This window comes from Meles meles, chromosome 9, assembly GCF_922984935.1.
Source record: "Meles meles chromosome 9, mMelMel3.1 paternal haplotype, whole genome shotgun sequence".
Classification (NCBI taxonomy): domain Eukaryota; kingdom Metazoa; phylum Chordata; class Mammalia; order Carnivora; family Mustelidae; genus Meles; species Meles meles.
This window is the reverse complement of record NC_060074.1, coordinates 41229903-41256105: the sequence shown is the minus strand read 5'-3', so window position 1 is coordinate 41256105 and position 26203 is coordinate 41229903. Positions and strand designations below refer to the sequence as shown.

Below are 26203 nucleotides of genomic sequence, written 5' to 3'. Positions count from 1 at the left end.
GGCCAGCGAAAAGGCACTGCCTGGGGAGGAGTGTCTTCCTGCACCTTTCCCACCGCTCACAAGAGGGACGCACCCATGAAATGATGGGCCACTCTCCAGAAGGCAGGGTCTACGTATGTAGGTCCCACCTGGAGTGAGGACTCACTGTACACATGGGGGTCAACAGGCAGCATGTACAGATGCAGAGGAAAGGGGGAAGGCAGGGTGCCAATTAGAAAAACTTAGGGTCTCTTTGACCCTAACTTTAGGAGCTCTTCTCATCAGAATTTGGTCCTGGAACTAAGATTTGAAGGGGTTTGCAGAGATGCCTTTAAGAGCTTATGTTCAAAGCACATTCTAGAATAGAAACAGGAAGAGAAAAAGGTCAGGGTGCTCAGCGTTATATAAGTTCTTGAGGTGGCCCAGGCTTGGGGTGGAGTGAGGGGGTGAGGGGGTAAAGGAGTGAGAGGGTGATGGGGTAAGCAGTGTTTGGACGGGCAGGGAGAGGTCCCACCCGGCCAAGGAGAGAAAGGAGAAGCCCAGCGGTGGTGTTCTCATTCCTAAGCTAGACCAAGAAAGGCTCTCTGTTAAGGTGGGGTGGCCAAAGGGGCAGGGTGGGGGGCCAGCAAGGGTGCAGAGCTGCTCAAAGGGCAGCCACACTTGGCGGAGACCTCACAAACCCGGCCAAGTCAATGCCAGGAATAGGGTTTGGGTGTCGGGGCTTCCAAGGAAATGGGGCCTTGACCGTGGCCAGCAGGAACCCCGAGGGCCTTTGGGGTAGGTGTCTGGTCAAGCCCATGTCCACATTACTATGTACCCTGTGGTCAGGGGCCAGCTCTGCTTAGTGCTTTACCCCCGAATGGGGCTGCAGAGCCTGACAATTGGAGGGTCTCAGCAAGAGTGGCTGGATGGACTCGTGAGGAGTCAGGATGGGAGCTGGGAGAGATGGTCAGAGAGGACCCTATGTAGGTCTGGGATGGGTGATGCAAAGAAATGGTGTGGATGGGTGCTGGCAGTCGGGGACCACCCTCCCCATGACCCTGGACCCCAGCCCTCATGGTGCCTTTTCAACAACTTCCAAATACAAAGTGTTGACGAGAAGATTATTGTACATATCAGTCAGGTCCTGGCAGGAAACAGATGCCATGTTACACCAGGGGATCTGGGGATCACATCATGGACAGGGTGTGGGGATACCAGTAAGAGGGGAGCAGTGTTCCAGAGCCAGCAGCGGGAGAGAGTTACCAGTCTGGGAGCAGCACAGCGGAGGGGCAGACCCTGGAACCCCAGGAGGGCTGTCTGGCAGGAGCTGGGGCCTTCTGTGGCTGCTGGGAGGGGGAACTGGACACGCTTCCGGGGAAGGGGGGCTGCCCTCCATCCTTAACAGTTGGGGCCTCCAGACTTTGTTCCTCATTCTGTGGCCACTACCTTCCTGAAGAGATTTATCAAGTCATTTTGAAACAGAGAAACCCTGCAGCCCCACGTTACACTTGCACCGTGAACTTGAGCCCCGTGCACTTAGAGACCCTCCCCACGGTAGTGCCTGTGGACAGCTGGATTTCTGCTCTGCGGCTACTCTCCGACCATCAGGAATGAGCTCCTTCTCCCTTTAGCGGAGACCTAGAGCACATCACAGACAGCTCGATTTTAAAAAAGCAAGGAGCAGCATTTCCTCTGTTAAGTCTGCCTGTCGACTTAGATACATGGGCCCAGAACAACTGGCCTTTTGGGATTTGTGGAATCGACATGAAATTAGGTTCGTCACCAAAAGTCACAGAGAAAAAAACATGGTAGGGCTTAGTTCAGATTGTGAAACAAGAGACGTTTCTCTTTTCCTGTCTCCATCAAGGTCTCCAGGTGTATGGAAAGGCTCAGGCGCTTTCCAGCACTAGCATTTCCACAAAGCCTTTCCCCAACACTCCCAGAGGTGCCTGCCTTCCCACAAGTTTCCAAGTCCCAGAAGGAAAGGGATCCTGCTTGGCTTTGCCTCATACGTCCTTGAAGCCCCTTCAAGGGCAGTGACTTGCCCCACCACCGTTCTGGGAGACGTGGACCTTGCATACGACAGGCCTCACATCAGAAGAATTGAAGGAAGGGCCCCTTCACTCTATGGTGTGGCACCTGCGTTCACCCAGGTACAGAACTCCTGTGGAAGGTCAGAGCAAGGGAAGACGGCTGTCCCCAGTCCCAGCCTCAGGGCTCCGGAAGATGCCACCACCAAGGTCTTCACAACAAAGGGCAGCTGAGCGTCTGGTCTGTTAGAGGCTCAGGGCTGTTTACTCTGAGAGATGGGGTGTTTCCAGAAATAGCTGTGACTCTCAGACACCCTGCAGAGGAAGGGCAAGCAGGGCAGGGAGGCTAGAGCACTGGACAGACTCAACTTTCCCAGGGGGCTGCTCTAACTTCAGCACTGTCTGGGATCTAAATGGGGAACCGAAAGAGGTTGAGGCACAGGAGGTCAGCGGGGGTGGGGGGGTGGCGAGGGAGAGCTGAGCAGGAGCTGAGGAGGTTTAGGCAGGAAGCCACTGCTGTAAGGCAACCCTGTCCTCAAGCCTCTGCCAGCCTGTGTTTGAAATGAACAAGTATATACAATCATGGTGGACATTTTACAAATGATGAAAAAGTATTAAACAGTGGAAAACAAAAACAAAAACTAAACCATGCTCATTATACCACTGCGGCAAAGCATTTCAAGTAAGTTCGATGAGGAAGTCACTAGAAGGTTTGAAGCAGGGTGAACACGGCATTTGGCTACAATGAAGAAATGGCCAGGAGGGCCTTAGGGTGGCCGGTGTCACTGTTTCCACTTTCCTGGGGAGGGTGGAGGGGTATCTGAGAGCTTAGAAGTAGGGGTGGGGGCAGAGAGGGATTCAGCCCAGGCCTCTGAGCCCCCCAGACCCGGGACTCCCATATAACCACCGAGGCACCGTGTTGATGGAACAGGGTCAGGGGTGATGTCCAGGCCCAGGCTCTGTGTTCTAGAACCTCACCTCCCAGCCCCAGAGGCTTGGGAGCTCCTGAGGTCCAGCACTGATGCCCGCTGTCCTGTCCTGTCCTCTGCACACTGCCGTGGGGACTCACCTCCTTCCGGCCCTGCCTCGGCCCTCCCCTCTCCCTGCCAGCCCTTGAAATGCTTTCCTCGGCTCCCCTTCTGCCCTCAGGTGGTTCTCAATCCTTTCCACCTTCTCCCTCAAAACCTCTTTCTAAGAATTGTAGACCTTGACTTGGACGAAGAAAGGAGAAGGGGAGAGGCCAGCTCATGGGTCTCTTGGGCTTCTGGGGACTTGCAGAGTTGGGATTTTGCTCTAAGGGTGACTTGGAGCCACTGAAAGCATTTCAAAGTGCGTATGTGTGTGCGGCGCGCGCGCGCGCGTGTGTGTGTGTGTGTGTGTGTGTGTGTGTGACTTAATCAGACATGTATTTTTGGAAATATCACTTTGGCTGTTGTGCAGGTCAGGACAGAAGTGGGGGTTGCTGGCAACCCGACTCTGCACTGGGGAGGTGCTGTGGAGGGAGAGGGGCCAGAGCTGGACTGAACAGTCGGGGAGAGGCCAAGGAGGACATCCCAGATCTTTGGTTTTAGCCACTTGGTTAATGAGAGAACAGTAGGGGACAGGCAGGTTTGGAAAGTTCTTTGGAGGCTAGCTTGAGATCTAGAAATCCTTCTTCAAATATATGGCCTAGGAGGGACCCCAGGATGTGTCTGCATAAAAGCCGATCAGTCTGCCCTTGTTCTCCCCCCACCCTTCTCTTCAAAACCTGTTTATTGGCTCGCTTCCTTTCCCTGCTCATCCTCTGAAGGTCATGGGGCTCCGGGGGCAGGGGCCAAGGAGGTGATCAGCAGGCAGAAGATGCAGGCGGGAACTTAGAAGGAGGCCTAACCCAGGGGCCCAGGGGCAGCAGAGAGGGAGACTGGCTAGATCCAGGAAAACGTGCAAATGCAGAGAAATAAGGAGAAATGGGAGCCAGGCTTCGTCCTGGGAATGCAGTCAGGCTAGAATGAACTGTCCATAGTGTCCTATTGGAAGGGAACAGATCAGGGGCACTCGAGGTACATTCACCTGTACCCAGGTAAATATGGATGCATGTGTGAGCGTGCATGTCTGTTCCCCACACGTGTCCTTGCTCTGTCCACTGACAGGAACCTGGGAGCCAAAACAGATGCCCGGGCTGCCACAAGCACAGTCAGAGCTCAGGTCTCGGTTGCTAAATGTCACTTAGCTGAAAAGACCCAGGTTCCTGGGAGAGAAGGCTGATTCTGAGACCTGGCAAGAAAGGGATCTGGTCTGCCTAGAACATCCATTGGCCCGGGAAGAAAGGAAATGCTCAGAAAATGATGACGATTATGTGAGCACCATTTGAGCACCAAGATGAATAATAACAATAATTATAATTCACAGAGTAAATGAGCAGCTGATGAGTCCATCCTGATGTGAACACATGAGAAGGGAACGCTCACAGGAGAACGCCTATTGACAACCATCAAAGGGATGATGGACGTCATCGCCGGCCGCCCAGCGTCACAGTAACGAGGGACTCAGGCAAGTATGGACAGCTGCTAAAGATGCAGACACCAGCGGGAGCAACGTGGAGAAGCGGGGTGTCTATGCATCTCAAAATGTCCCCCCACAAAACAGTCATTTTAAAGGCAAAGATAGGAACTATGCAACCTCAGTTTAACTTACCCTCATCTACACGGTGGCTACACGGAAACACTTCTTTGAGCTATCCCCAATAATTAAAAAGTTTCAAACATTAGTTTATACAACGTAGCCCATTGAATTAACACACACACAGACACACAAGCGTACACACTCCAAGGAGAGGGGCTTCCAAGGCATCTTGCCTAAGAGTGTCAGGGTTTTTTATCAAAGTAGTATAGAAATGTTCCTGCTCTAGAGACGCCTGGGTGGCTCAGTCAGTTAAGCCACTGCCTTCAGCTCAGCTCTTGATCCAGGGTCCTGGGACCAAGTTCTGCATCAGGCTCCTTGCTCAGCGGGGAGCCGGCTTCTCCCTCTGCCTGCTGTTCCCTCTGCTTGTGCTCTCTTGCTCTCTCTCTGACAAATAAATAAATAAACTTAAAAAAAAAAAGTTCCTGGTCTCTATGCTTCTGTTGGTTTCTGTACAAAGACTACATCTTGGAAGCATCTTTGATGCTCAGATAACTGTAATGATACTAACGGACCAAGAATAGAAAACCACAGAGGGTCACGCGGCACAAGTGGATGGAGGAGGCAGGGGCGGGGAAGATTGGCTCGAGGTGGTGAGGACACAGCTCCCCACGGGGCACCCTGTGCCAGGGGCAGGCGTGGGGTCCCTCTGAGGAGGGGGCTTCTGGAACCTCTCTGGCTCTTCCTAGGTGATGCCCCACCCCCCAAATGGAAGACACTGAACTGGGCCAGGTATGTTGGGTCTGTTGTCCCATGTACAGTAGATCGAACATCACAGGTGGGTGCTACTGCTCCATTTTACAGCTGAGAAAACAGTCTCAGGTGGCGAGCGACACGGTCGGAAGAGCAGCACCCACGGGAAAGCTCAAGGATAGGAGGTGGTGGGTGGGGACCCACGGACTTTCTAGCTAGACAGGAAGGAGGACACCAGACACAGGGAGCTGCCAGCTTAGGGTGGAACCAGGTGGTTAGCGATTCTCCGAATCTCGGGCAGGCTTCAGCCTCCAGAGGCTCGGTGGGTGGGATGGGTGGTGTGAAACCCGGCGCGCGGGAGGAGCTCGAATCCCAGTGGCAGCAGGCCTGCCCTCCGAGCTGCCGTGGGCGGGGATGGGGGTGGGGAGGCTGGCATCAGTTATCTGTGGCCACAGTCCTGTCTCCACTGGCCTGCCCCCCCTCCACAGGGTCCCCCAAATCACATGTTTGAGGGTGCAGGAAGCATGAAAGCCAACACTAGGCTCGTTCGGGGTCTCACATGTGCAGAAGGCAATAATGTGGCGTCTACGAGAGGTGGCATGAAGCTCCAAGGAAGAAAAGTGGGGATTGCCAAGCCTGCCCCAGCCCCACACCCACCAGCTGTAGCCAGCGGGACGTCAGTGCTCCCAGCTCGCGTGCTCGTGCCATGCCTCACCCCCAGCTCCCCGGCAAACACCAGGCTGCCCACTGGGTCAGGTTGGCCTGGAACAGGTTTTGGGGGGCGCGGGGCGGCGCTCTGTCTTACTCCCAGCTGGCCCGCTGGGATCTCCCATCTACCTTGTTCTAACCAGTCCCCCTTTCTTGAAGCTGGGTTCTTTGGCTTTTCTCTTGCCTTGTTTTGGGCAGACTTCCCAGAACGACTTGGCATGGATTCTGTTCACCGCCAGTCTGCACTTACTTCTAAATCCCTGATGCTTGGAGCCAACCTCTCCGTTTCTCAACCCATGCCCCTTCCCTGGGCTTGTACCCTTCTACCCATCCAGTTCCCTGGCTCCTCCTGCATCCTGCTGTCTCCAGCTGGGGAAAACTCAGATGCCAGATCAACATCCCAACCCCCTACGCCCTCACCCCCACGCTTTATCGCTTGTGAGCTAGGATCCCCACTGGGATCTGAGATCGTGAGGTCGCAAATCTCTGCCTTTCACTCTCAGCTATCTGTGCAGTGGGAGCACGCCCCGAGCCCTCCTCACAGACTTGAACGGCTTAGAGAGTGCTTTGAACCTCTCACATCAAAGCAGCTGCAGGCTAGAGGGCAGAGAAACTGACACCTCAAGCTGGTACTGAAATGACAGCTCTAGATGCAACCTCTGAGGTCTCTCCTGGTGCCACCACCGCAGAAGCCAGGGCGCGGGCAGTGAGAGTGCTCCATCCGCCGGCTCATTGTCTGGGTGTTCGGATCGTGGCATCCCCATCTGGGGACCGCAAGCCCGCAGTGAAGGCCCTGGGACAGGATGGGTCCCTTGTTGGCAGTCACAGCTGACAGCTAGACAAACGACACCATACCCGACATCTCAGTGAGGTTGTCAGGGAAAGCTTTCCCGCTTTCTCCGAGAGCTCACATAAATAGAAGCCTGGGTTTCAGACTTGGGGCGGTGGGGAGGAGGACTGCTCCCTGCTCTCGGGTTCATAGCCACGCACCTCACGACATGCTGCACTAGCGTGTGAAGAATTTACTTCTTTGCCCATTGACGTTGGGTTTGGCCACACAACTTGCTTTGGCCAATGCAACGGGGGCAAAAGTGCCGGTTCTAAAGCTCAGGGCTTAATGGACAATGTGGTGTTCTGCTCGCCCCTCTTGGGTCCTGCAATTTGCCATGAGCTTTACTGCTGAAGGCTTGACCCTGCAACCTCACCTGATTCTCCTCAAGCCCTGGAGCTGCCTCCCTCTACAGAGATTCAGGAGAGACGGGGAGAGCTCTACATTCCCGTGCCCACCAGAGGTGCCAATGTGTGCCTGGAGTGTGTGTGCAAAAGCCCAACTCTTTGCCTCCATGTGGGACAAACCGTGAGGTGTAACTCATGCTCCAGAGCTCCTCAGAGGATCAGGCTGGGTCTAAGAATTCGCCTGGCCGGCACCTCTGCTTGGCTGGCCCATCTCTGGCCTGCATCTCCCAGCCCCGTACAGGTTTCTCCTGCGAGTTTTTCTTGAGCAAGTTGCTGGTACTCAAGGTCAAGCTCTGCTTCTGGAAGATCTTGACCTGTGATGCTCAACTGCCCTAAACCGATCCTCATTCATCTTGAGCCTTCCCTCAACAGCTGATCCAAGAATTCTCCCTCAAGCCCTCTACCCAAGTCCCTTAGCAACAGCAAAGAATTTGGACCTCTCTCCCCCCTCCCCCACTTAATGGAGGAGCTGATCAGACTGGAAGCCCTTAGCTTCCTCTTCCTCCCACAAACACCGCCACCCATGAGGACCACCACACCTGTCTCTGCTTCCTCCCTCCTCTCTTCTCTCGGGCTCAGCACACTCTCCGTGCAAAAGCTGCTCCACTTTCTGCACAGAGAAGTCCAAAACCCACTCAGGAAGCTGGGCCTCTGGTCCTGTGCGTCCCTGAGCCAGCTAGACAAAATGCCCGAACAAGACTGAGCATACTCAGAAACTCAGCATTCTGGTGACAAAATGCATCGCATATTATCTGAGCGCTGAGAATGAAGGCAGGAAGGGACAAATATGTTTCGAGCACCCAAACAACTTTCCTTGAGCTTCTGTTGGTCTTCCAATTTTACAGAGGAAGAAACTGAGGCTCAAAAGGGCCAAATGCCTTGCCCTATAAGTGGCACCACAGGACCTGAGCCATGTCTCGGGTCCCTTACATGAGGTTTTAGGCTCTTGGACTCTGAAAGGGGACTGTCCTCCGATTTTTCTGCCTGTGTGTTCTGGGACCTTTGGTAGGAGGCAAGTCTGTTTTGAACTCCATCCAAAAGACCTTATTTACTAGTGGATATTATATATCTACAAGCCCTCTCTCCCTCTACTCCTCCTTCAACATCTGTGTTATATAAAGAATCAAGGAGACCATGTTGCCATTCTGGAGAACATCAGACACAATTCAGGCGAAGTGTATATGTGTGTCTATGAGCCAGAATTTTCACATCCGCACATATGCCCTCAGGCTCACACGGGGCCACCTATTCGCATGGCCATCACGGCTTCGAGGTGGTGGAGATCTGGGTGTGCCCATCACTGGGAGAGTGGAGAGGCAAAGCGCAATCAAGGTACACATGGGGTGTCACACAGCAACCAGAAGCAAAGACTTCATGTGTAAGATGCAACACAGAAGGATCTTTAAAAGATCCTTAAAAAGAAAGTAGAGTGCTTCTCTCTTCGGGTCTCGGAAGTCTGTGCCAGTTACCGGAGGCGGCGGGGCGGCAACGGCAGTGAGCGGGTCATTGTGGCCTAGAAAAATCCTGCAAAAATGTCTCTGTACCCATCTCTTGAAGACCTGAAGGTAGACAAAGTTATTCAGGCTCAAACTGCCTTTTCCGCAAACCCTGGCAACCCAGCAATTTTGTCTGAAGCTTCTGCTCCCATCTCTCAAGATGGAATTCTCTATCCTAAATTGTATCCGGAGCTCTCCCAGTACATGGGCCTGAGTTTAAATGAAGAAGAAATCCGTGCAAATATGGCCGTGGTCCCTGGAGCACCAGTTCAGGTGCAAGACCTTCCAGTATGAACTATATGGTGGCTCCTGTAACTGGTAATGATGTTGGAATTCGTAGAGCAGAAATTAAGCAAGGGATTCGTGAAGTCATTTTGTGTAAGGATCAAGATGGAAAAATTGGGCTCAGGCTTAAATCAATAGATAATGGCATATTTGTTCAGCTGGTCCAGGCAAATTCTCCAGCCTCATTGGTTGGTCTGAGATTTGGGGACCAAGTACTCCAGATCAATGGGGAAAACTGTGCAGGCTGGAGCTCTGATAAAGCGCACAAGGTACTCAAACAGGCTTTTGGAGAGAAGATTACTATGACTGTTCGTGACAGGCCCTTTGAACGGACAGTTACCATGCATAAGGATAGTACTGGACATGTTGGCTTTATCTTTAAAAATGGAAAGATAACATCCATAGTGAAAGATAGTTCTGCAGCCAGAAATGGTCTTCTCACAGAACATAACATCTGTGAAGTCAATGGGCAGAATGTCATTGGGCTGAAGGATTCTCAAATTGCAGACATACTGTCAACATCTGAGACTGTAGTTACTATTACAATCATGCCTGCTTTTATCTTTGAACATATTATTAAACGGATGGCACCAAGCATTATGAAAAGCCTGATGGATCACACCATTCCTGAAGTTTAAAAGTCATGGCACAATGGAAACTTCACTGAACTCCAGTTTACTTTTTGAGCAACTTAACTTTTTTTTTTTTTTAAAGATTTTATTTATTTATTTGACAGAGAGAGATCACAAGTAGGCAAAGAGGCAGGCAGAGAGAGAGGGAAGCAGGCTCCCCGCTGAGCAGAGAGCCCGATGTGGGACTCGATCCCAGGACCCTGAGATCATGACCTGAGCCGAAGGCAGCGGCTTAATCCACTGAGCCACCCAGGCGCCCCAACTTTTTTTTTTTTTAATATTTTATTTATTCGACAGAGAGAAATCCAACTAGGCAGAGAGGCAGGCAGAGAGAGAGGAGGAAGCAGGCTCCCTGCGGAGCAGAAAGCCCGATGTGGGGCTCGATCCCAGGACCCTGGGATCATGACCTGAGCCGAAGGCAGAGGCTTTAACCCACTGAGCCACCCAGGCGCCCCGCAACTTAACTTTATATTATGCACATGAAGCTTTCTAGGAGCCAGAGAGCATATGCTGCATGAAGACCTTTCTATCTTACATTATGGCTGGGAATCTTACTGTTTTGATTGGATATCTTGTTCACACTTCAAGATCGTAGCCTTATCTTGGTTTTACTGATGTGAAACTGTGGACAGATTTTAACTGATTTTCATAGAGTAGTTTCTCTACTGGAAACCTGATGCTTTTACAAGCCATTATGATTAGAATGACTGATACAGGCTTAGCTCTGTGTTAGAATCAATCACCTTTACTTTACATATCAAGTAGTGCTGTTCATATTACTTTAGTTCTGTGGTATAATTGCATTTTTAATGTGTAACCATAGTACATGTAGAATGACTGCTTTGGATGTTTTTTTAGTTCTCTGTGTGTGTGTGCGTGTAAAATACCAATTAAGTACACTGGTTTCATTCCATGTAAGCATTATACAGTGTATGTAGGTTGCTTGAGATTGTGTTGATCATCATTTAATTGTAACTACCTTTACTTAATACGCTTCAACTGTCGCCTTAACTGTGTTAAGCATCTAGAATAAAAGCCAAAATATAACTATTGCTGCCTTTCTAAAACCCAAAATGCAGTTCTGTGTTAAACTGAAATGTACACTAGCCCAGAACAATGTAATGGTACATAATGAGCTATAGCATAGCTGCTTAGTTGCATTTGAGATTTTCTAGTCAATTGTGTAATGGAAATTTCTTTCTTCTAAAACTTACTGGTATTACTTTCTGAGAAATGATTCACTATATATTAAGTGTAAAAATTCTTATACCAAATAGGATAAAGTTCTGACTCCCTTTATTCATTTGTAGATTAAGTGGAATAATACCTAATTTTGTCTTTAACATTCTGTATCCTCACTACTTTGGGATGGTCTTAGGATGTTTCCCAGGGAATCTGTTCCATTTCCTGACCCCTCCCTACAAAATGGAAGTGACACTTTATCCTGATTTTTTTCTTTATGGTTTATGCCTATTTCATCTTAATTAAATATGTATAAATAAAAAAAAGAAAGAAAGAAAGTAGAAAGTACATAGAGAGCTATGACATTATTTCGGCGAATTAAAATTGCACAAGAACAACGATGTACATTTGGTAAGAACGCATTCAAATAAAAAGACACCCACCCAGGGGTTGTCCTATTCAAGGAAGGGTATGTGAGTGCATAAAGAGCAAGAAGGGACCAAAGCAGTGGGTAAGACACTACTGTATAGTGAGAATGTACTGTGGTTTTGATCATGGAGCCTGATAGCAAAAGATGGGTTCTTCCCTGCGTTGTGGCCTTTCTGATTTGACCTGAATTATTACCCAAATCCCCTGCGTCGCGGGGAAGTAACTGTTAGTTAGAAAGCAAAGGGGCCTGTAAGTAAAAAGCACAAAATCTGGAGCCTGATGCAAGTGAAGCAGACAGGATGGGAGCCACTAGGGAGAGGTGGGGGCTGTGGCACATTGGAAAAATGTCCTTTTGAAGGGATCAGCTTCACTTATATCCAATTCTGTCCCCATGGGGTAACACAGGCTTAAAGTTGCCAGAACTTCAGAATATTCAAGGGAAGGTAAAAATCCAGACTCTTGGATGAAATCTGATTTTTTAGTGCTTGCAACTCATTTTTAAAAACACCCTGCATCAGCTACAAATTCAAATCTTAGCTCCACCACCAAATAGTTGTATGGCCTGGGATATGATATTTAACTTTCCAATCTAAGCCAATTTCCTTGGCCATAAATGAAGATTCTAAGATCTCCTCGGCCAGGCATTGAAATGAGCCAAGCCCAGGGCATGGCTCTGTCAGTAAGAGCCCTTATCATCACGGAAAACCTGTTGTGTTGAATACGCTAATATATTATCAGCTCCTATTTTCCAGGTGGGTAAACTGAAGCTCAGAGGAGTAGAAAATTAAGTAGAAGAGTCAGGTAGGGAAAAAAAAAAAATTCTTCCCCAAATGTAATTTGAAAAAAAGGAATGGGTAAAACTGATAAATAAGGTTTTGGGGATTAAAAGGGCTCTACGTAAAGCAGAAGTGCTTAGTAATCTGGCTGACCTCTTTCAAACCATAGGAGTCTCTAATAAGGACGTCCACTGGCACCGAGGCACTCAGACCTCACAGAGCAGTAACAGGTGCGTATTGGTAATACACAGGCCAGGGGCGTGCTGCTGCTGGCTCATGACAGCTGTGCTAACTCATCCTGGCTCAAAACCCAGTTCTTCCGGAACCCCAGGAGCTGGTTATTAAATGTGGCCACTGTGGTGGGAGTCCTGGTGAGAGGTATTTACACCACAGGAATTGGCAAACACTGCAAACTAGGGCGTTGCTTTCTCCTCTGGAGAACTCAGCATCAATGTTTGCCACTGCATGGGGTGCAGCAACACTTATAACTTTGGCAAAATCCTCCCTTTCATTCTGAGAGGCCTCATGTACACGCTTGCCTTTCCCACTGCACAGTGAGATGCAGCGAAGAATGAGCCCTGTGGTGCCCCCTTTCTGGGGGTGAGAGGCTTAGTGCAGTAGACAGTAGGGGATGGGCAGTCCGGGGTAAACACCCTGCTCTGTAGAGGAACTGAAAGTCACCATTTGCAGGCTCCTGCTGCTCTAAGGAACTAACGGAAGCACCCCTACACCATGGTCCGAAGCCTCAGACAAAAAAGGGGAATGCAGCCGTACCTGTTTCAACAGAATCCGAGCCTTCCCCAGGGGAGGAAGCACACTCTGTGTGGGGACTTGACCATGGGAGGGCAGAGCAGAGGGGACAGCCAGATGCCTGCAGGCAGGCCAGGCAGGCTGTGATTTTCACAGTGGGTCAGGTGGCTTCTTCTGTCATTGACACTTTAGTGAGCTTTGTGTCCATTCCAGGCAAGCTCCTAGATCAGATGACTCATAGCATGGTTTGTAAGAGGTACCAAAGCAAGTGGCGATCCTGGGAACTAGCAGAGTTCACCCGGAAAAGACCAAGTCAGGTGAACCTGGTTTTCTTATTTTATGTACACAGAAGGCCTAATATGGTTGCTAGCCTAATGAATTAGATCACTTGCATCTGATAGTGATCGATCACAGCTCTGCTGTCCGCGGAGGCCAGCTGGGTGGTGTGAGCAAGTGGAACAGGCTGGGACTGAGGCCGGAGGAAGAGGTGGGGCTTCGTCCCATCAAAGGGAAATACCACATCTTCCGAAGGGGGGACACTTACCCTGGGGTGATGCAGGTCTAAGCTGATCAGGTCTTTAAATTTTTCAAGGGACACTAAGAAATTCAAAACGCTTTATAAAGTCTAGGAGTTTCTAAAAATGCTCTTAGCTGGTTCATCTTTTTTAAAAACTTATGTCAGCCAAAAAGAACACAAAATCCAACACGGGGTGGGGGTGTGTACCAGTTTGTGATCTTTGCTATAATATATATAGTTTCAATAAAGCATTTTCTTATATTCATCCATGATTTTTTTTTGGTCGAGATCTGCACGGAGGAATATGGGCGAGGAGGGGAGTAGGCCACCGATGGTCAACCTGGGTGTGGCCTCTGGTGCTGCTGGGCTCTCCCTCTCCCAATCACACCAGTGATTCAAATTAGGACCCAGGAGGTGATCTCACCCATGTGTGGCTACCACTAAGCTAGCAGGAGTCTGGCTCAGTTATGCTGGGTGCTGGACGCAAGTGGGTGGAAGCAGAGGTCGGTGAGGTGGGGCAGTGGGTGAGTCAGGTGGAAGGTCCACTGGGCACTGGCCACCTGGTTTTACCCAACTGCCCATCTACTCTGCCACTCCAGTTTTGGTCCTGTTTGGTGGATACCCTTCTCCCGGCATTCCCACTGTATTCCTTGTCTTTGATTTGCATGCTCAGAAATCAGAAGCAAGACAGCAGCAAGCACCATGGCCCCACCATGGACATCCCTGTGGGTCCCCGCCAGCAGGGGACACCCGAAATGGCTCCCATCCCCCTCAATCGGTCCTCTCGAAAAGAAGAGACGCATCTATGTTACTTGCAGACAAGACAGTGTACTCCAATCATGTGGCCTCTCGAAAGGCCAAAGAATACATTAAAGAAACAGTGAAAACTCACGAGATAATTCAGAAACAGAGATGAGAACAGTCCCTAAGCACCACGACTTCCCCAGACATCAACAGAGCCCAATCAGAAAATGCCCTGGAAAAGACAGATTCTTCCTGCCAAGGTTAATAACCTCCATCACATGTAAGAATGTAAGATATAAGAACCATACTGAGAAAATATAAAAGACAGCATAAAACAGACATCAAAGGAAATCTAAGAGATGCCTGGGTGGCTCAGGCAGTTAAGCATCTGTCTTCAGCTCAGGTCATGATCTTGGGGTCTTGGGATCGAGTCCCACTTCCGGCTCCCTGCTCAGCCTTACCTGCCACTCCCCCGCTTGTGCATATGCTCTAACAAATATATAAATAAAATCTTGAAAAATATATATATATAAAGCAAATCTGAGCAAACAAAAGGGATGCTATGCTCCCAAATGGAAGGACCTGATAGGGCATTTTCTAATTCATTTTCTAATGAATCCATATATTCAGTGTAATTACATACAAGCTCCAACAGATTTTTTAAAAGAACTTTGCAAGCTGATTACAAAATGCGCCTGGGAAAGAAAATGCATGAAAACCCCCAAGGAATGAAGAGAAGAGTGAGCAATAGGAACTTAGTCCATCAGATGGAACACACACGACAAAGCCAGGTAGTAAGGATTTAGTGTGAATTTAGTGTGTGATAAGGTGGTCGTTGTGAAGGATGTTTTAACATACGGTGTGGCTTTCCATTGGGAGGACGGGCGTATAGTTCCTATTTTATAACAAATGTAAAACATAAAGAGATAAAAGCTTACCATGAAAGTGTTAGGGAAAAAAATAACATCTTTCCTGGATAAATAATATTGAGAATAATTCCTAAAACCCAGAATCCAAAAATGAAAATATTTGACTACATAAACACTGTTAAAATTCCACATGACAAACGAACCATACACAAAGCTTTAAAACATGACAGGTCAGGAGAAAATATTTACATCATAACTAACTAATCCCCCCAAATTAACATGCAAAACACATAAAGAGCTTTTTTTTTTAAGCCAGAAAGATTTTTTTTAAAGGGGAAAAAACTAGCAAAGACTGTAAATAGGCAAGTCACAGGAAAAGAAATACAAAAGGCCAGTGAACATAGGAAAAAATGTTTATCATGAAGGCAATGTAAAATCAAATGCTGAGATTGCATGTTTGCCCACTGCGTGGTGAAAATCCGAGACCCTGACAATGTCTAGTATTGAGAGGATGTGGGGACATGGTTGGTGGGCCGCAAGTGATATCGGGTGGGAGGGCCACTTGGAAGGGGTTTCTGGATGAAGAGGCTGTATGTAGGATGAGAACATGTGTTCCTTCACCCTACTAATACCGTCTTGAAGAGAACTTGCAGCATGTGTCACAGAGGCCTGCATGAGCCCCCTGATTGCAGTGTTGGTTTTTTGTGCTAAGGCAGACACCTTAGGCTCAGGTCATGATCCCCGGGTCCTGCTCCGTGGGGAGCCTGCTTTTCCTTTTCCTCCCTGCTGGTGTTCTCTGTTTCTCTCTTTTTCTCTCTCAAATAAAGACATAAAATATTTGTAAAAAAAACAAAACAACAACAACAAAAAAAAAAAAACAGAAGAAGAACAGAAAAGAAAAAGACAGGAAAATAAGAAAGAAAGGGAAGTGGGGAGAGAACAGGAACAACTTTCTACATGGGTCTTGATGCTTGATGCCCAGGGAAAGGGGCATAAGAAACTAAAGGTAATTTAAAAAAACAAACAAACAAACAAAAAACCAACAACTAACTTCAAAATTATTATTCTATGTGTCTGGGGTTTTATATTGGGATGATCACAATGTCTGGAAACTCCACAGAGATAGTGGTAATGGTTCATTTTGTGTTACACACAACCCGCCATGGCTCCCCGATGCCTGCAGAACAGTCTCCGAATTCCCCAGCCCAGCACCTAGCCCTTCCTCAGTCAGGTCTCAGGCTTCCTTTCTCCAGTCTCTGTGGGGGCTCCTGTGGGAGACCCGCAGCTATCGCATTTCTGAGCCCCAGATTTTCGGAGATGATCCCATTTCCCATTACAATAATTTTAAAATAAAGGCAAGAAGTGAAATATTTAAGAGGAAAATAATTATTACGGAAGTGACACCTCAGCCATGGTTAAAACAATTAAAAACACTTAGACTAGCTTCAACCCAAGTACTTGTCCACGTGTGGCCAGTGGCCACCTCATCCCCAGGGCTAGAGAATCTCTTGGGCTCTACCAGCGAGGGCACCAGCACACCACCTGTTTCTAGAGAGCCCAGGGAGCAGCACAGGGCAAACAGGGGAGAGGCAGAAGAAGCACCCATGGGACCATTCTTTGGCCAAAGAGGGTGCAGTCTGAAGCCCTCTCAGGATGGGTAGCAGTAGAGAGATCCGGATGGTGCGAGGACTCCGAGCCACGATGTTATTATTAATATTATCATTCCTCTCTGTTCCCAGGCAACATTTCCAATAAAATTCATTTTTCACATGAAAATAATTGAGCTATAACTGACATAACATCATATTAGCTTCCCGGGTACAACATAATGACTTGAGTTAGGTATATATTGCAAAACGAGCACCACAACCTGTCGTTAACTTCATCAACACGCAGTTACAAAGTATTTTTTCTTGCAATCAGAGCTTTTTGCCATCTACCCACTCTTTGAGCAACTTTCAAATATACAACACCCAATCATAAATTACAGCTAGCGTGTTGTACATTACACGCCCAGGACTTACTGATTTTCTAAGTGGATGTCTGTACCTTCCGACCACTTTCACTTTTAAAGGGAACCACAGCGCGCTGAAAATCGTGCCATTTGTCCTAAGCTGACTGGACTTGATGCCGCCCGCTGTCAAATTTTTGCAAACCTCTCCCCCGGATATCAGAGTCGACTTTCAAAAGAATGCTTTCGTGAGCGCTCCAAGGACTTCCCACAAAGTCTTTAAGACTATTTTTGAACTGGCATACGGTACGGGTTCTAAAGTTAAATTTTAGAGAAACCTATTTACATGGACAGTTTCCCCAGAAGCAAGGCTGTGATTGGTGGCTAGGGATTTTATCTCTGCTGAGTATTTTCGGTTTGAACTTCCTCACCCCCACTTACTATTTTGTTAAGAGAAAAAGCAGAGATAATAAATACTGACCTGCAAGAAACCCTCTTAAGGCAAAAAAAAAAAAAAAAAAAAAAAAAAAGAGAGAGAGAGAGAGAGAGGAAAAGAAAAGAAAGAAAAGAAGAGTTAGCCAGATGAGTGAGGGAGGGAGTAGGCACGGCTGGGCTGTGTGAGCTGTCGGGCCTCACGCTTGCTGCTCTCAGATGGAGAGGCCGCTTATTTTCTCATCTCTCTCAGGCCCTGTGATTTATCTTTCTGCTCCTTCCTTCGTGACCATTTGCACCATTGGGGTGCGAGTGTGTTCACGCCTCCCAGCAGGAATACATCCTTTAGGTGGGAAGCATGGGATTGGGCTGAGGGATGCAGAGGGAGGGAGTGGGCAAGGGGACACGGGGGCAGGGTGGTGAGACGGGCATGCGCTCTGAATCCTGGCTCCATCTGGCTCAAGACGGAAGGGAGGGGAGATGGGGGGCAGTGGGTTGCTGCTGGGAGTCCCTAAGTCCTCCTCCACCTCCAGGATTCAGCAGTTGCCTCCAGAATCATCATTTCCTTCTGCTACATGCAAAGAAGGAAGCCCATCTTCTCCTTCTCTATGTCCGTTTCCCCTTTTTCTCTCGCCCCAAGCAAAGGTTCTGTATTTAACAAAGCACACTTGGAACTCCTCCCCAGGAAGAATGTAACTGTGTGTTTTTTGGTGCTCTTTGGAGATAGACGCTGTCCCTAATTGTGCAAGCTTATCCATACCTTATCCTGTACCAATCATTATCAAAACCCTTCATGGCTTCGCTGGTCCCCAGATCAGGGGCATTCTCTACCTTCCCTTTGCTGGGAGCTTGGGAGGGATATTTTTATCCTTAATTACACAGTCCTGAGATGATCTTCTTTCTAGTTGCTTCATTTCTCCTTGTGAAACTCTCGAGGTACTTGTTGGGAGACAGAAATGACAGCTGGCAGACAAGTTCCACATCCTCAGCCTGGAGAGGAGCTGCCTCGGGGAGGGGAGCAGCCTGGGGCAGCTCCCTGGTTGACTCTGATGCTCGCCCCCACACTCCCCTGCCACCTTCCCTTAGCCTCAGACCGAGTTCCTGCTGCTCTTGCTGCAGAGTCCGAAATGGCTGCTCCCCTCTCCTAAACCTTGGTCAACGTCATTGTCATGGAAGGCATCGTAAAATTTTAGAGCACAGAGGCCTCTGAAGGTCCCCATTGCACTCCCCTCCTTGCAGAGATAAAGAAATGGAGGCCTTTCCTCCCTCACTCATATTACAAATTTACCCCTTCGTTCAAACATTTAGCAAATGTTTATTGAGAAGCTCCCATGGGCCACGTGCTTGTCTAAGAGCCGCAGATGCAGCCGTGAGCAAGAAGGGCGAGGTCTTAGCTCCCCTGGGTTTCACATCCTCACAGTGGACACAGATGACAAATGAGCAAGTTAATAAATAACAGATAGTCACTGTCGTGGGCAGAACCCCCTCCAAGAAGTCTACAGCCTGATCCCTGAATCCCAGAGATATGTTTACGGCATGGGGTGGGGGTGGTTAAGATGTAGAAGAAATTAAGATCACCGATGTACTGACCTTGAAATAGGGATAGTGTTCTGAATTATTCAGGTGGGCCTAATCAAATCCCGAGGGTCCTCATAAGGGAAAGAAGAGAGTCAGAACCAGAGATGTGGAAAGGGGAGAAAACCATTCCTGGCTCTCAAGATGGAAAAACGGGCTATGAGCCAAAAGGCAAAGACAGATTTCCCTCCAAGTCTCCAGAAAGGACCACAGTCCTGCCAACCACCTTGATGTTAGCCCAGTGAGACTCGTTTCAGATCGCCGACTCCTCAAACTGTAAGATAATACATTTGTGGGCTTTTAAAAAGATTTTATTTTAAACTCATCTCTACCCCCAATGTGGGGCTCAAACGTTCGACGCTGAGATCAAGAGTCACATGCTCAACCAACTGAGTTAGCCAGTCGCCTCATATCTGTGTGATTTTTAAATCACTACATTTGCAGTAATTTGTTACAGCAGCAAAAGAAAACTAATATATTGCTGACAGTGGTAAGAACTATGAAGAATGAATAAAAATAATAAATAAAACAGGGTCATAGCAGAATGACTGTCAGGGCAGCGGAAGGCTTTAGATATGGAGACCTGGAGTAACTTTGGGGCAGTTAGCTATGTGGTAATCTAGGGGTTAGAGTCCCAGGCAGAGGGCAGGGCAAGTGCAAATATCCCGGGGCAGGGAGGAGTTTGGTGTTGGTAGAAGTGACTATCTCCTTGATGCCTTCCCACAAAGGGAGAGCCATTCTGTCTGGTTTCCAGAGCAGTCGACAGTTTTTCTTGCAGACTTCTGAGTAACCTTGAAATCTACTTGTTGTAAATGTCCGTCCGGTTTCCCTCTTTAAAGCCTGGGACTATGTCCTTGTGTCCTGTCCTTGTCCCAGTATGAGGTACTATGGCCTCTTTCCAGGATCTTAAGAGTGTATATTTAGGGGTGCCTGGGTGGCTCAGTGGGTTAAGCCTCTGCCTTTGACTCAGGTCATGGTCTCAGGGTCCTGAGATCAAGCCCCACATCAGGCTCTCTGCTCAGCAGGTAGCCTGCTTCCCCCTCTCTCTCTGCCTGCCTCTCTGCCTACTTGTGATCTCTCTCTCTGTGTCAAATAAATAAATAAAATCTTTAACAAGAGCAAAAAAAAAAAAAAGAGAGTATGTATTTACCAGAGATATTGGATTGTGGAAAACACAGTTTTTCATTTCAAAACTTCAGAACATTCCCCCTCCAAGTCACGAAAGAGAATAAATATGGTAGAGAGACGGGCAGGCGCTCCGATGGCCATCTGCCCCCTAGGGACTCTTGACTTGGACCATCAAGAGCAGCTGTAACGAAGGGGCTCTGAGAACTTCCTACTCTCTAATGGTGAATCTCTTTGTAAAAATGACTAGCGGTGGGGCACCTGGGTGGCTCAGTCTGTAAAGCAGCTTCCTTCGGCTCAGGTCATAATCCCTGGGTCCTGGGATCGAGCCCCACATTGGGCTCGCTGCTCAGCAGAGAGCCTGTTTCTTCTCCCTCTCCCTCTGCCTGCCTCTCTGCCTACTTGTGCTCTCTATCTCCTTCTGCCAAGTAAATAAATAAAATCTTTTAAAAATAAAACTTAAAAAAATGACTAACGAAGAAATTAGGATTTTTCTATCTCAAGCCAAGTCCAATTGTTCAATGAATGGTTATGAATTCTCTGTCCTATGTCATGCTCTAGAGGAGAGACAGAAGCAAACAAGTCTTCATTCGTGTTCCCAAGGCACCCACAGCTCATGGGGGTGGAGAGGTAGGGGGAGACAGACACAGAGCTAAGGGTCACCCACATGGGAAGGGCATGGTAGGGGGAAGAGGGGAAGTGCTAGGGGAGCACAGAAGAGGGGGTGATGATTTTTTGGGAGGGATTGGTTGGGTCATTCATTTCCTCCCACTTGAGGGGAGCTCCTTTTGCTATGGAAATACCTGAAACACCTCTACTTCTAGAGATACAAACCGGGGCCCAGGAGACAATCTTGACAATTGCTTGCCATCAGTCTCTAAACCGAACATCTATCCTGTAAGGGCAAGGACACAGTACAAGGTTGACTAACTATTGCCCTAACCAAAACACACTGAATGAACAAGCAGATGAACAAGTGGGGAATCTCTGAGCTAAGTCCTTCTAGAACGACAAGTCATTAGAGACTATGGTCAGGAGATAGGGCTCTAGTGCTGACTGGACTTGGCTTGAGAGTAGGGTCATCCTGAGCTTCATTCAAGAAGGTTATAGATTCAAACGCCATACCACTCACAGCCGTTTACATTGCGAGAGTCAACCTTAGGTGGCCAGGAAAGCCAAAGTCAGTAGCCAAACATGGCGGCAGCAGCAGGCTCAATCTGGCCTTCCAGGCAGATGTCCAGGTTGCAGGGCACCTTGGTGACTAAGAGCCAAGCCAAGGAGAGGTAGGGTGGCCTGGCCCTTAAGCCAAAGCATGGCAGATCAAATAACGTCCCTATCCCATCGCTGACTAGTTGTATGAACCCAGCAAACAATGTTAGCCCCTTAGTTTCCTTGTATTTCGGATGGGAATAATAGTAATGATACTCCTTTCTAGGATTCAGTTAAAGGACATAGATCAAGTGGCTGGCTCCAGGAAGGGCTCAAGAAATAGGGGCAATGGTGAGAAAGGACGAGAAGGTAGGGCCCAAGGGGAGTAAGGGACCTTCCCTTGGATCCATCCCGTATCCCCAAGGCTCTCTCTTCCAGCTGCCTCATGGGACCCCAGGCACTAGACCCTGCCCTGACCCCCTCCCTCTGTCTTCCCACTTCTCCAAAGCTGCGTTGACATAAGCCCGATGAGCAGACACAGGACCATCACAGTTCTCGAATCAGTTCCCCATCCAGAGAGGACAGAGAAGCCCTGACTCGGCATCTCCTTCTCCTCTCTGCTCCTGGGCCGTAATCTGGCTATTCAGGATGCCTGGCCGCTCATTCTCCTTTCCCAGCCCCCTAGACTATCTTGTTGCAATCCCAGGACTCCTGAGTCTGTTTTGTGCCTCCAAGTGTGTGGACTTTCGGCCTCCCCTGCACCTGGCACCCCCAACCCTTGGCAGGCCTCGGCTTCTGCCTGGGTGTTGCTGAGCCAATTGACCTCCGCACTTCTCTTCCCTGTTCCATGTCATTGCAAAAACGGTCATTTACTAAGCCACATGCATGTCCAACACTGAGCCATGTGCTCCACAGAAACCATCTCCTTCCATCCTGGAAACACACCTACGAGAGAAGGACTGCCTTTACCCCAATATTTCAGAAGAGGAAACGGAGGGTCGTCAGAATAGGACCTGGAGGAAGCCGCTGCTGCAGGAAGTAGGAAAACACCGAGAGAAGCACCTCAGGTCCTTGCAAGCATAAAGAAGGCAAGGCCTGTAAGAGCCAGGAGTGAAAACCCGCGAGAAGAGAACGGAAAAGACCAACAGACAACAGGGCCAGTGAAAGAGGGAGACCAGCCAGGTCAGGCAGGCTTGGAGCAGAATGAAAAACTCAGCGGTGAAATTCAAATCCACATGGGAGGGGGTGAGAGCAAAGCAGAGACCAGGCAGCAGGGGACCCTGCCTGGAATGTGGAGGAAACTGGCCAAGGCATGAACAGCAAGGGTGAGGAGTCAACAAACCGATCAGGCACGTCCCATGGACACCCAGGGGAGGGCTGCTAAGTGTGGCAAGAGATAAACAAGTCACCGCTTGTCGCAGAAACGTGCAGCTCTTTCTACATGCTTACGAGTGGCAGCAGACACCAGCCGTTTGAGAAATAGTTACCAAGTGGCCCCCCCATGCCAGGGACCATTCTAGGACAGACAATAAATAAATAAAGGAAAGCAGGCAGTTACAAGCGTCACAGGGAAGAAACAGCAGGATATGGGATGGGGGCGGGGAGACATTTTTATGGAGTCTTCAGGGAAGGCCTCTCGGGGGAGGCATATTTTCTTAGAGGAAAGAATCCCTTCTGTTGGGTGACTTTAAGTGGCCTTTTGCGTATGTGAAAGCTAGACCCAGAACTTCACCTTGAAAGGCAATACCGAGCAAAGAGGTTAAACCATCGATAGGAAGCAAGTAATGGAGGTGCCTTCCCAGGCAGGAATGACTGGTGTTTGGACTTTCTGTGGTTACAGCGGGACAAAGGGACACTGAACTCCAGGATGTCTGGCACAGAGATGCAGCACGAGGAACGCTGAGGGGCGAGGAAGGGAGGGGAGCGAGTGGGTCCAGCAACACGGCGCAGGCCGCAGTTTCGGAGAAGGAAGAGTCAGAGACCACAGGGGTCTGATCATGGCTTGGGGGCGATGGAGGCAGTGAAACTTGACGTTCAATTTAAAGTTTTCATTTTCTGCTTTGAAATTCCCCTAGGACAGCCCAAACCTCTGCATGTTGGGACACTTTTAGCTGCAAGTGACAGAAAACCCCGATTCAGTTACTTGAACAAAAACGAATGCTCTCACAAACAGGAAGACAAGAAGCAGGGTGGCGATCACCAGGGCTGATTCTGTCCAGTTCATTCAGAGGCATCCTTGGGGACGCGGGTTCGTGGCACCTGTCTGCTCGGCCCTCCTCACAATGGCCTCCCTCCCCAGCTGCCTCCCCTTTGGCTGGTGAGACGGGAGCGGTAGCCCCAGCTGTCCCACACTATGACAGCTTCCGAAGGTAGAAAAGGGACCATTTCATCCTTGTATCTCTTTCTAAGACAAACGTTTCCCAGAAGCCCCACACGGAGCTTCCCTTCACATCTCCTTGGTTATAATTACATCCTAGTCTCGTGCCCGAGCCCACCCCCCACAGCTGGTGTGGGCCCCATGTGAGCTCTGCTTTGGTAGCTGAGAGGAAAGGGGTCCATTGGTGGCAGGGGGGGTGGGGGCAAGGGGTTAGGCAGACCGGCAGGCTTGACTCAAGGAGTGGCAGAGACAGGATGCGCGGGGACCGGGTACGGAGGGGGCTGGTGGAGAAAGCAGAGACAGTCATCTGGAGGTTCCATTGTCAAATAAATAAAATAACGACAAATAAAAGTTGGATTAAAAATGTACTCCAGGACCAAACAGAAGAGCAGTCTGAGTCAAAGAAAGACCCACATTTGGAGACGGAACGGGCCGAACACGTTTTCAGGAACTACCGACAAAAGGAAAATGACAAGGGTAGGAAAAAAACTCCCACCAGCTTCAAAGCAGGAAAAGAAAAAAAAAAACCTGGTTCCGTATATGAGAACCAGCACCAGGCTGGCCTTGGATTTTGTATTTGGGGCTGATTGTGATAGCGCGGTTCTGAAGGCAGCAGAGAGATGCCTCTGGAGAATTTGGGGGAAACAACAACAACAAAAAACTTGGTCCTCAACAATTTTTATCTCCACCAAATTCCCTTTTGAAGGCAAAGGCAACTGGGGATGTTTGGAGCTGCCCATGTTCAACAGCAGATACAAATAAAAAAATAAAATTAATTTTAAAAATATGCAGGCTTCTAGACCATGGCCATCAGGCATGAAGGGACTGCTGGGTCCCCGTGGTCCCTGCCCAGCCCAGCACCCTCCACATGGCCATGGCTGAGCCGGTCGTGCAGGGCGGGTGGCCCTGCGTGTCTCCCGTCGCCTGCACCTTCGCGGCTCTGTCCCGTTGCGCAATGCCAGGAAGTGTGTGTGAGAGCCACATCCTTCGCCCGGGCGGCTCCGTCGGAATCTTTACTTCACTGGGTGACCACTCAGAACAATAACAGCTGCCACCCTCTTCCTGAACTTAATAACAATGGCTCAGCCCTTTACCCTCCAGGACCCTTATGACAACGGCTTTTAGAAAGTTGTTTTTTTTTCTGTCTCCAAAAGCCACACTTGCCCTGGTGACACAGCGACGGCCACTGTCAGGGACCAGGAACTGAGTCATGAGCCTCTCGCCCAGGCGGCTAGAGCCTCTGGGCCTTTCCTCTAAATGGGGAAAAAAGACCAAAAGAGTCTGTGAGGTGGTTTCGAACTCTCTCTCCACCTCAACGTGCTGGAAAGCTTGTGCGTGTTCCTGTCTTAAACACTCAGTATCCTGGACGCAGTCTCAACCATGAGAAAAAGACAGGAAGTTCACGGCGAGCCCTGACGTGATGGGGACCAGGGGCAGCTTTTATTTTTGGCTTTGTTCTTCTTGGTAGGAAGGATGTCAGAAAGAGAGCAAGGGTTGAGGGGTTGTAGGAATAAAGCCGAAGGGCCCTATTGACACGGGTTTGGGGGCAGTCCCTTCCTTCTGTGATGTGTCTGAAGGCTGCTGCTCGCGAGCCTCCTGCCTCTTCTTGCCCACCGGGGCTGGCCCACCGGGGCTCTTACCCTTCGCACTGGTCCTTACTCCTCCAGGGAGGAGGGCCATTTTGAAAGGCCCAGAAGCCTAACGGACTCCGGAGGAGGGTCACTTCCCTTTCTAAGTCAGAAAAGGAGTTTACAAGAAACGCAACTCTGAGCCTGGGAAACTCAGGCCAGAGGAGTGGAGTGGACCTGTCTGCCCCTGGCTGCCCACCCCCGAGGACCAGAAGGTTCTCAGGATCGAGGGGCCAGAAAAGCTGTTGACCCACCAGCCCCATGATAATTCTGCAGGCTCCTGAGGTAACTGAGGCAGAGAAATCCACAGCTCAAGGGGCAGAGCTGAGAGAGACTAATGACCACAGCACCTGCCCCTTCTCGCCACCCCTAAGCACTGCCTAGAACCTTTTAGAATACTTCCCCCGGCGCCTGGGTGGCTCGGTGGGTTGTGCCTTGCCTTCGGCTCAGGTCACGATCTCAGAGTCCTGGGATTGAGCCCCACATTGGGCTCTCTGCTCGGCAGGAAGCCTGCTTCCCCCTCTCCCTCTCTGCCTGCCTCTCTGCCTACTTGTGATCTCTGTCTGTCAAATAAATAAATAAAATTAAAAAAAAAAAAAAAAGAAAGAATACTGCCCCCACCATCACCCACCTCTACCCTCCCTCTTCTCTCCTTCCTCTTTCTCTTCTCATTCATTTCTCTTTCCTTCTTTCCTGTCTCTCCATTGTCTTCCTCCAGCTCCCTCCATCTCTTTGTCCTCCATTTGTCCTTCCCTCCCTCACCTGAGCAGGAGGTAGGACTGACTTATGTGGGTCAGCAGATGTGGTTGTTTTATTTGACATCTGTTTCCTCCCAGTGAAGAAAGACAGCAGTGGTGGAGGCGGTGGTGGGTCCCCCCTGCTAGTCACTTACCCGGGTGAGTGTTTTATACGTCGTAGGCTTCCTGCCTTTGTTCCAGGTACCTCAGTGATGGACCGCAAAGGCCAGAGGTCACTTTTGGTCAGAGGCCGTTGACAGCCG

General features: G+C 49.3%; 1 protein-coding gene and 1 pseudogene across 2 annotated transcripts in view; one reads left to right on the top strand and one right to left on the bottom strand.

Annotated features, from left to right (window-relative positions):
• Window positions 1-26203, bottom strand: part of INPP5D (inositol polyphosphate-5-phosphatase D) — a 113137-nt gene that overhangs the window by 67758 nt on the left and 19176 nt on the right. The window lies entirely within an intron of this gene.
• LOC123950638 lies at window positions 8724-11211 on the top strand (annotated as a pseudogene).